At 33.2% G+C, this 12090-nt stretch overlaps 1 protein-coding gene and 1 long non-coding RNA gene across 2 annotated transcripts in view; both read right to left on the bottom strand.

The window, feature by feature from the left end:
• The window catches only part of LOC106685265 (visual system homeobox 2), a 167404-nt gene that overhangs the window by 131212 nt on the left and 24102 nt on the right, over positions 1-12090 (bottom strand). The gene's annotated exons all lie outside the window — the stretch shown is intronic.
• Positions 1627-11349, bottom strand: LOC106685271 (uncharacterized). The gene is made up of 2 exons (XR_001343822.2): positions 11193-11349; positions 1627-2086 (listed from the first exon to the last, which is right to left on the bottom strand). It is a non-coding gene; the product is annotated as an uncharacterized lncRNA (long non-coding RNA).

Genomic DNA, 12090 nt, shown 5'->3' on the forward strand with positions numbered 1-12090 from the left:
CAACAAAAATAAAATTAAAATATGATATTTTTGACTTAAAATCAACAGTGTTCGTGTCTGGTAAAAAAAAAAAAGATGCGGTATGTTTTGAGCAATAAACTTCAATTTAAATTGAATTAAAAAAATGGTCCTCCTTAAAAAGTGGACTAGCCCTTAGTCTTTTTCAGTTATTCTGAAGTTCACAGAAATTTATGTTACGAACGTTAATTGGTTCATAATTTTTTTTTCTTTTTTGTAAATGTCCAGGGCTGATAAGTAAATCTAGTAGGAGAATCTAATAGGAGAAAACGATTTCAAGAACAAATGTTAACCCAAATCGCTGTTTGTTTTACAGCAAACCGTTATTGTTATCTCTAACCTTTGTAAGCATTATTAGATAAACATTAATATTGATACGACCCGAAAATGTTAATATCTATTTAACCAAACTTGTTTAGTTGATTTCAAGGATACCAATAGAACACAACAGGATGAATGTAAATAAAATTGTTCTAAACACCTGTAAGTATATTGTAAATATGGCAATAAAAAAGTTAATTACTCTTAAGTTTTACTTTATTATCAATAATGATATTATAATACTTAATATTAAATACTACCTGCTAATACATTAATGTACAAAGTTTTAAAAAAATCGAAAAAATATGTAAAATCCATTATACAAGCGAAAAAGTTGCTCTAACACCACAGACATGCAGCTGCCCTAAATATGCAATTCCAGTTTCGTTTTTGAGCTGGGCTCTTCACATCATATAAACGAATGCATTTTTAACATTTGATTATATGGATTCAGGTAACCTCAAAACGTATATTTCCGTGGTGGAAAATTTTATGTATCTATTTTTTGTGATTTAATTAATTTATTTACTATTATTTTTTTAAGTGGTAAAATGAATCTGAACTTGTCCTACTTAAATAAGGTTGGAAATCAAAATTTTTCGAAAATAGCAAAAATACATTTTGTACAAAATTTCATACTATTGTTCTCATAACATTGTCGGTAAATATGTAAAAATTAAGATTTATGACAAACTAACACATTAAATCACTTTTGAGGAAAACAAAGGAGCAGTTTGCAAAAAATACTAATTTTGTACAAAATTCCAAGACACTCATATATCCTCCAAGAAACTTTAAATGAAAGTTGATTTTACTTATATTTGGCTCCAATTCAATTCTTAAGAATTTTTATGATGCTTAATGCTCCTTACTTTGTCACAAATAAAATCATCCATAAATATCTTACTGTTCTATTTGTAACCGATCTATCCCGAACCAGATACCAATCCTTCCATTATAAACTCCTTAACCACCCAAACCCACAAGTATTTAACCTTGTATCCTCCTCCATTCCTGACAATCCTACGAAGTATCTGAAAAGAAGATGGCCTCAAATCCTTCTTATGTAGAAATATTATTAGAGTGCTACCAATGTGTAGTTTCTCTAAATACCTTTATCACACCATTGTGTAATTTAAAAAAAAAATCTAAAAAGATTATGGCAACATCAGCTAGGAATAGTAACTAAAATCAAACAAAAGTTTCACCACTTCTATGTTTCTTTTGATTAAATCATTTACCTTTTACAATTAATAATTATCTTAATTTCAGTAATAATAAAGAAAATTCAATATTCAATTAATTTTATTATTGTATAAACAATGTTTTACACATTTCCGGATAACTTGTGGATGGACAAGAGCTGACTGAAACGGTCAAGGGATTGATGGGAAGGTGACATCCTCTTAAGGGCTCAATCCTTTGAGAATTAACTGTGAGGAAGAGGTCCTTTTGAAGTGTCAGGACTATCGACAGCTATCTGAAGAACACTTGCACATCGTTAAGTGCTACCGCGAGGCGGTCCTTCCTGGGATGGGGTTGTCACAATATATGTGACAAGGGTGTCGAGTTGTACCCAGGGTACAAAGGGTCCAGGTGTACCCATTGTACCCTAACCACAACAGAACGCCCGCTTCCGTAATCCTGTCTCTTCCCGCCGACGGCCTTTTCTTCAATTCCCAACTCGTGGCATGTACAAGGGTGCAACTAAGAACGCAAGGATCACCAGCACCCTCTCCAGTTTCATCTGTGAGGTAAAAGTGATTACACTAGGGTATACATCAGTTAAAACATAAGCCTAATCAGAATACTAATAAGATCGGGAACGAACGTAACTAAAGTATGGCATTATAAAATAGCCTAAACTTGGCATGTTCATCTTATCTAAGAGGATGTTAATGGAATACACATTACAGAATTAGGATTTGGCGTAATCATTGATATAGCTATATTAAGAAATAATTATATTTTTTCATATATAATTCTTGACTAAATTTACCATTGTTAATAGTAATGTAGCCAGAAGAGCCATAGTACCTCAGAAATAAGGAAGAGTTAAAATTTTGGATAGAAGCCCTTCGTCACAGGAGTAGTGGAGGCTATACATAGAATAACAATTCCATCCCGTTGTTAGCTCCCCAGACTTAAAAATCATACAAATAGCTAACTTTTTATATAAACATTTAAATTTTTCTGAACATGAATGCTTACTCACTCTGAATAACATTCATATTGAAAATGAAAATGAAAATCTGTACTGCACTACAACCCATAAAAGGTCAGGGTTAAGAAATTAGCAAGGTAGTACTGGTACTTGGACAACAGCTGTGCAAGGAGGTGGTTTGTTCATGTTTACGCTTAACAGCCAGATTTTTCCCCAATTAAGGGAACCCACTTTATGAGGTTGGGTGGACCCAGGAGGGCTCCCCCAACTCACAGGTTTGAATTATGGCATAGTAAAGAGTAAATTAATACAGTGCCCCACTCACTGAGCAACCCCGCTCCCTGAATGATATTCATATGATGAAAAATTGGCATTTTATATTTTGTAGTTATTAACTTTATCATATGGGGCCCTCCAAATGTTCTAGGTGGCCTAGGCCTGAAAATAACCAGCCCTGAATGGGTAAAAACCTCCTGGAAATACCTATCTAAATTTCAGATACAAGTTTAAAAAGAACATTTAATCTTTGTTTTTAGTAATCATGTTTGGCCAAACAATGTGTTTTCGTATTTTTCTTCCTAGTATTTCTTTCTTAAATACTGTCAAGAGTCCATATGTAGAAGGTGATAAATCCTACTTTCTGTGAATGACTGTCATTAATTACCCCTCATATTTAATGATATTCTATTTTACTCTAAACAATTAATTCTGAAAAGAGTGATAAGACATACTATATGACAGGTAGTAAATATGCGTACTTAAATCAAACCATGTTAATAACGCAGCACCATTTTATTAATAATGAAGATTCCTTACTAGTTACGGGCATGGATTCATGAACCGATTATAAAATTAATTTTCTTGAAAATGGATATCTTAACCGACTTATTATCGATAATTCTTCCAACCTTTATTCCTAGTTTAGAGACCGGAATGCTACTTCATTATTTGAATTGCTAGTCACTTTTCTTATCATTTTACTTTTATGGTTCGACATCAATGTTGATATTTATTCGTCAAGTCTTTTAAGCAATTATCATTTTTATTGAATTTAAAACAGGGTATTAACTTATTAAAGTAATCAAATTACTTTAAATAAGCATTTTAAAATTAGCTTAAAATATGACTGTAAAGCTTCCTCAAGAGACACAGTGATGAACTAAGCGGCCGAGACAGGAACATGATGGCATGAAAATCTGGTTAGGGTAACGTGCTTGTTCCGTCAACAGCGCTCCCAATTTAATATACAAACAAAAGACAACCCCCTGAGACAGTCGCTAAAGGCGCAGGTACCCTCCTCCGCGACTAATCGAATCTCCCTGATAAGTCCTTACCCCACTGCTACACCTCCCTTAATAGATTCGATAAATAAAGGCACTTCCAATTTAAGTCTGTCATAATCAGCTCATGATTCTGGGTAATGACTTTAACTTTCTGAAAAATTATTATAATAAAATATAATAATAATCATATTATTTACTCCATGTTCCACTTTGGAGCGCTGGATTTACTTCACGGGAGTCTTCCTCGACGTTGAAAAAGCCTTTGACCGAGTCTGGTACCCAGGATTGCTCTAGGAACTCCGTCAATTCCTTCCCCTTGCATATTTCCTATTAATCCATTCCTACCTCACTGCTAGAACTTTTAAAGTAAATCATAACCTAGCCTATGCATCCCTCTTTCTTCAGTTCACCGGTGTTCCTCAAGATAGTGTCCTCATTCTACGATATATATAGCAGATATCCCAACACAGTCTAAACAACAAACGCACATGACACATGTGTACTGTCCTTAAACAATGACCCTGCATCACAAAATCTACAATCACTCAAAACATCCATTGAAGAATGGTGTCACAGCTGAGGAATTAAAACAAATCCCATCAGATCACATTTAATCTCCATCATAAACCTTAAGAAAAACAAAAAAACTGTTCGTAGATTTGAACTGTTACAATACCTACTTGAAAAACGCTCTAAGCTCCCCGCTTACGCCAAAAGAAACTATGATAATCATGACGATCTGGACATACGGAACTGAGCTTTGAGGTCCCAACAAGTCATCTAATCCTCACAATCCAAAATCCTTGATGTTCCTTATTACGTCACAAATAACCTCATCCATAAAGACCTCCCATTTTGACACGCTTATAACAGTGGATGACAAACTCAATAAACTAAAGAACAAAGCACTAAAGTTGTGCGTTAGTGCCATGCATAAATGTCATGTCTATGTTTTAATAAAAAAAATTTTCATGTATTGAATTAAAAATACATCATTATACAAACATTTATGCAAATATCAATCATATATACTTCTGTTACTATTGTATGAGTGTGTTTCTGTGCTCATTGAGGGATAACATTGCTCCATTGACGTTAAAGTTTTCGTATTGCTGATTTTGGCACACCAGTAGTTGAGAATGGTGGGAAAGGGCATGGTATTTTTCTTTCTCCTTCTATTATTTTTTATTAAATAATATTCCTCTGACTTTTATTGCTAGATTGGTTCTTATCGAAGTATAAAGGTAAGGGTATCATAAAGTTTTCAAATTTTATCTATGTTGAAGACACTAGTATAAATTTTAATTAATAATTGTTTAGTCAAAATTTTCGAAATATGATCACTAATAACCTTTCACTAGACATTGGGGATACAATTCTCCATGTTAACTTGTCATCTATGGTCCTAATCCTTCTAATATTTTGTTAATTATCTAATTATTTTTAATTTTAAACAACCTTTTAATAAAATATATACATTTAATATAAATATATTCAGTTTAGATTCATAGTGGATAAACATTTTCAATTTTAAATATGTTTTTGCTATTTTATTCAACTTTAATTTCAAGAGAAAATGGACAATAGGCTTGAAAAAAGAAGCATGTGTCTTTTTTCTTCTTATTACTTAAAATAATATTGTTTTTCTTTGTTTTGTTTTTTTTTTGTAATTTTACTTATATATATTTTTATTGTTTTATTTCTTCGACGATGACATTTTTTAATTGTACCAGCTACCGATTTCAATGTGTTTATGATTAATTTCAGTAAATGATAACATCAGATGATTTGCAAAAAGTCAATCTTAGGCAATTTATTAGCTATGTAAGTTGCTTTTAAATTTTTTTTTTTATATATGCTTATCTTCATTATTTGATTTTAACTTAAAACAAAAAAATGCTTGTCTCGGAAAAATCGCGGGAATCCCTTGAACCTCAGAACCAAGGTAAGTTCAGTTCCAAGAAAAATGGAATCTAATCTGGTAGGTAGGAGAACTAATAAGAAGTAGTTTAAGTTCCTCAAGTACTTCACTCAGTGTCATTTCAAAATATGGAAACACTTTTTTTTGTTATCAGTTGATTTTATTGATACTTGTTTGTTTTTACCCACTAATTTTAGCGACTGTCCGATTTCAAAAATTCTTTTTCTTTTGGATAGACCGTTTAGATATTGAGGGAAGCTTAAGTTTATAATTAATACACTCTGGGTTCGTTCTATTAAATAATTTTTTTTTTTTTAGTGATCGCTCCTTCTCTGACTCGACATAACTTTTGGTGGTTCATCAGCTAATCAGATACTCTTGGTTATATGCCAAGCAAACACTTATAAAATTTTAACGCGAGTTAAACTGGTGGAAACTGCTTGTTTGTTAATAAAAAGTAATAATTTACATTAATAAAATACGAATTAGCGACAATTTTTTAGCCCTAAGCAAGGTAATATCGAAATCATAAAGCTTCATATTGAGCTTTACAACAGACAAAGTGGAAACAATCAAGAAAAGCAACGGGGAGGATGAAATGGGCTATAACAATGTCAGGGAAAACACATTATCCGCCGCTAATGGAATGAGCCGGTCGACCAATGAGGTATAATATAACTGGCTCTATACCTAATCAACCAATGGTAAGTCGCCGATAGTGTGCTGGAAGGGTCTCAGCGGATTGGCCTATAAGTAGCTTATAGGAAAAACGGAAAATTGCCAATTCCCAGCCTATTGACTGGGCTCGGCTACCTCGCTTCCAATGCCTCCTCTTACCTGTTTTGAGCTTGGCTGGTTCTCCAATAACATCAACTGAATTTCCTTACTTCAACATGTCTCCATTTGCTAAACTAAACCTTTCGGGAAAACTCTGTATTATATTGGTAACAGTTCAACTCCCATGAAACACAGATAAAAAAATAAAAAATCCTAATACCACAAAGATCATACTTCTAATTAATGTAATTATTAAGCCTTTTGTTATTAAAAAATATTATTGTTACTGCTTATCTGTAGCAAGTTACAATTTTCGTGCTTTATATTTAAATCAATAAAGTATAAAGCTAATAGGCTTGATCCAGCAGGCAGACGCGCCAGATCTCGTTTTAAGAACAAATAGAAATCAGAGCTAAGGTTAAAGTTCTGAAATGGAAAAAAAAAAAAAAATGATGCGATGGCCAGTTACACAACTTCCACTTACTATGAAAAATTCCTATAATTTTTTTTCCAAAGGGGAATATAACGAATATTAACTATTTTCGTATCATACACCAGTTTCATAAAAGATAACAAAGCCTGTGTAGTTCTAAATTAATAGAATAAAATGGTAATAAATGAATAATAATAATAGAAAAATTAATAATAGAAACTAATACAATATATTCTACTATTACTAACTTACTATACGCTCCCTAGCCGAGGCACAGCCGTTCTCACCCTATCAGAACTCAGTTTACTTCTTCAAAATAAATTTTTTTTAAAAACGGAAAGATGACAGATCATGTAGAATAAAAACTCTCCCAGTAAATTAAAAAAATATTAGTAAAACACTAGGTCGACATTCTACCGCAACAGCCTGGCCGCAGAGAGGAAGTTGCTCTAACCCGCTTGAGAATAGGTCATACAGTCCTAACGCATTCTCACCAGGTCAGAAAACTGCCACCTCCAACGTGCCACTATTATCAGTCCATTCTCATCACTTCATTATTAATTGATTGACCGAGTTTAATTAAAATCGTTAAAGCTATTTTTGAGAAAATTTTAAACAAGTCTAAAATCGATGCTTTGAAGTGACACTTAGGTTTATGTAAGCGAAAAAGTTGCTTTGACATCGCCGAATATACAAATGCTCTAAATATGCGATTTCAATTTCGTACGACTTTTCGTTTTTGAGCTGGACTATTCACACGTAAAACGATCATTTTGTGATACTTGGTAGTTTGAACTAAACATGCATCTCCGTCAAAAACTCGAATTCATAATTTACCACGATACTTCCCTCTTCCAATATATTCCAAATATCGGTGGATCAAAGTGAAAGTAAAAAGTCAAGGTAAAAGTAAAAGTCGAGTAAAAAGTGAAAGTAAAAGTCATGACCCATAGAGCTCCACCATTATGGTCGTATTTTCTCCTCATTTCTGGTTGAAAAGGAAACGTAAAGTTGATTACTTCCTTCATCAACATATAAAAACCATTGTTGAGTTTCAACTCATTCGAGTGACAGGAGGAGAGTATGTGCTTAATGTACCCAAAGTACATTGTAGCGTAGGAAAATATGTATCAGACATCCCAGAAACTTCCATAACTTTCCTGATATTACTTAAATGGTGCTTTTAATACTGGAGCATTGGGAAATCCAAACAAAAAAAAAATCAGTCAATTAGAAGGGCCTGAGCTAGTGTTCAAATCCAGATAAATGGTGAGTGTGGGGGGAAAAATTGATACTCCCAAAAAGCACATTTCAAACACCAACATCACACATATACAAATTTTCAGACCTTTAATTCAATCGGGAGGGGCTTTGTTCAAGCTGTTCAAAGCCTTGGAGAAATTAAAAAGTTCCTCTGGACTGGACTACTGGACAAGGAAAACCATGTAAGGGTGGACGAAGGAGGTATACATGATTGGGTTCCTTGACAATACGGGTGTTCTCGCAGTATAGGGTCTCGGTCTCACACCGACCAAGTCGGCTTACCAACCAGACAAACCACAGTGGCATATTATTAATCCTTGGACACTATATTATTTAATAGTATTAGTTCAATCGTAGTTTATAAAAATATCTATTCAGAAGTAAATGATTGTGAACACGTTATTTGCTTGTATGTGTCAGCGAATGATTATGGTCGAAAACGACGATCTTAATATTTGAGCTTTAAATGACTATTTCATGTCCATATGAAGACAGTTGGCAGATCACTTCTACAATTCTAATAAGAATATTATATGATATTGTTGTACAGGTATTATATTAACATAATATGTGGTAAGTTTAAGATAAATGGTGTATGTGATTTGATGGACATTGTTGAGATTCCTATCATGATTTTTAATGAAGAGTAGGCATTATTAATGATAATATTGAAACCGTAAACTCTACAGCGTGAGACCCCACTTCGACTATACGTAGAGTACTACATAATGCTGTTTAAATGATAATTTGCGGAAGAGATCCGTACCCCCATTGACAAGTGTATCGTAAATGAGACATTAAGTGAAGAGATTGGCATTGCTAAGCGTTGGAGCGTAGAGAGGAAGGCAGTGAAAGAAGGTGATAGAGCGAAGGCGCTAAAGGCGACTATTCTATTAATTGGCCGTCTTGGTCTGGTCGAGTGGTCGAGTGGCTCAATTAGTCATGTAATTAGTGCCTCCCCTCCTCATCCTCTTCTCTTCTCTTCCACCTTCCTCCATCCCCGTCCTCCTTCTACTTCACGCCTCCTCGTCCGAGGGTTATTCTCGAGGATGTAATGGCAAATTGAACTTGGAGTCGTTTTCTGACTAGGTGGGAGATTGTGGAAGGTACTACACATATTTAAGGCCCATTTCCATGTGGCAGACATTCGTCGTGCAAGTAATATGGCAACAGAAAGATTCTATAACAGTGCTTATTTCTCACTGGTAGCGAACAGCATACGACTGTCTCCATAAATAATAATGAACAGGAACTACACATAATTATATGCAACTAGCAGACTGCTTCGCTATTGCTATATTTGAGGATTAATAGACAATTTTATATCAATTAATATATAGATAAAGTGATATGCCGGTAACTATAGTAACATAAATGGTAACAACTATTTTGCTATATAATCATTAATACTAGGCCATTTTAGTTTTCTTATTGTTTTAGACAATTTGATTATATATGATATTCTCATATATATAGTACATAAAATATGAATAGTTTTTATATAACAACCCTCACAGTGCTTCAATATTACTAATTTTTAATTTATATGAAAAATGGTTTTTGAAGGTCTCAGGTGATGCTAAAAACTAAATCATATCAGCTTTTTCTTTAAAAAAAAAAAATTGTTGACCTGCTGAAATACATATGTTTTTTGTTCTTTTTAGTTTTTACTGAATAAAAATCATTTAATAGAATCAGTAATAGTTTTTTCTTATTGTTCAGAAAGAGACAAATCGATTGGCATATAAAAATTGGACCAGCTTATAATCTTCCCGTGAAAATCCAAAATATTTAGCAAAAAACCTCATTAAAATCGGATGAACAGTATGGCAGTGCATAAAGTACGAAAAACCAAATATGTATTTTCATATATAAGATAAAACTTTAGTGTTTTTTAAAGTCTTATGCCTATTGTATAAGATAGAAGGCGTCAATTTGAGGCAGTGGTCGAGCTTGCGCCGTTACTCTACCAATTATCATTCCGACAGCTTTGCCACAACAGCGAATATCATAGCTGTTGTAGTGGCAGCGAGAGCCACTATAAAATGCTGCTTTATAATTTGTTTATTTTATTTTATTAACAATAAAATGCTGCTCAAATTGGTGGAACGATTAATTAGGGAGGGAGCTGAAGCATGAGGTTCCACAACTTCCGACCTAGAGGTTCGACTTTTATTTTTGTGGCGGTCCCATGAAATGAAAATTGACCTCCCACCATAGTTAGAATAGTAAATAAACCTGTAGATAAGCCTCGTTTGTCAGAAATGATCAGAAAGGTGTTAAAAAAACGCGGTTTCAGGCAAATCTACCACTGACTCAATATTTTTCCTTGAGGATAATGCTGGAAAAAGCTTATAAATATAACATCAACCAAATCAACTATTTGTAGATTTTGAGGAGACATACGATCGGATAAGTAGGGGAGAACTATTGAAAAGTTTTCCAGTTCCGGGATTATCATGCGAAATACTCACAAACATAATGTGTCGAAGTAAGATTCAAAACAACTTTTCTAATGATTTTTATATCTCGAATGGTCATAGGCAGAGTGATCTATTGTCTCCTTCGTTGGTTCATCTGGGCTTGGACATGGCAGTGAGGTCCCTCAAGACAAACCCTGGAGGAATATACGAATAGGATTGACAAAGCACATGGCCTATGCAGATTATTATGTTATAATATTTTATTTATAAGATAATTATGGACAGCCCATAATTGTCTTCGATAAATACACATATATCTATGATAAATATTATTATTATTTATTAATTATAATAATAATTATAAATTATTTCTTAAATAATCAAAGAAGGAAGATTGATTGTCAACATATCTTACTAATTGTCCCATATGGTTTAACTAATGATTCAAATGAATTATATTGTTCAAACAACGACTTGGTAAGATTGAACGATACAAATTATGATTTTATAATCTATAATAAAGTTCTACTACCTTATCCTATGTTATATACTAAAATATATTAAATTATCACTACTGACTAGGGTATACCATTGCATGTTTTAAGGCGTAGAGTTGGTTCCTCAATCTTTCAAATGAACAAGCATCACTACCAGCAATACTGAAATAACGATTGATACGACCATTTTTTGAATTTTACCTATGAATTTTTTAGAAAGTGTTTAGTTATGTTTTTACCCTAATGAATCATCTGGATCGTATTGTTTACAGATGGATCTAATGCATATTTAAAATTCTCGATCAAGGTTTGTTGGATAAAGAATGTTTAATTTTCTTTTAATTCTAACTTTTGATGCTCAATTTTCTACGGATCTTTCCCTTTTAGAAGTACTTGGATCCAAAAATTGAATGTAAAAAATGGTTTTGTGTACAGAATCGGGCATTCTGACTGTAAAGGGACTACAATATAGTCGAAAAAAGTCATAAATGTTTTTTTGTTATTTTTTCTTGTATAGATATCTTTTGTTTCTAAATTTTTATATGTGATTTTGAGTGCTGCTCCAATACCTCAAGGACATAACTATAAATTCTAAGTATCCTCATTCACCCTGATCAGAGGAGAAGGAGTTTCAGATGACCTAGTGTGGTTTCTTAATGTAAATGTATTCATTTTAAAAAACGTTTACCTCAAAAACTGAGTTAGGACAAAGTTTTGAGGTGATTTATAAGTTATATAGTGTAGGCTTTCGTGTTTTTGAAGTGTGAGATTATTATCAACCAGCTTCCTTATCTTTTCCATACTTGGAGAAAGCGGTGTAATGGAAAGGGTAAGTTGGCAGAAAAATTGATGCTAAAAAAAGGTCCTTATGTGCCTTTCAGGGACGTGGTATAGCAAACCAATCACTGGCTTGCTTCTGTTTCAGATTAAATTATGGATATTGGATATTGAGGCCATCCAAAAGATACAGGAAGATATTGACAGCATTAA

The sequence above is a fragment of the Halyomorpha halys genome, unplaced genomic scaffold, assembly GCF_000696795.3.
Source record: "Halyomorpha halys isolate HHAL.00 unplaced genomic scaffold, Hhal_1.1 Scaffold675.1, whole genome shotgun sequence".
In the NCBI taxonomy this organism is placed as follows: Eukaryota; Metazoa; Arthropoda; class Insecta; order Hemiptera; family Pentatomidae; genus Halyomorpha; species Halyomorpha halys.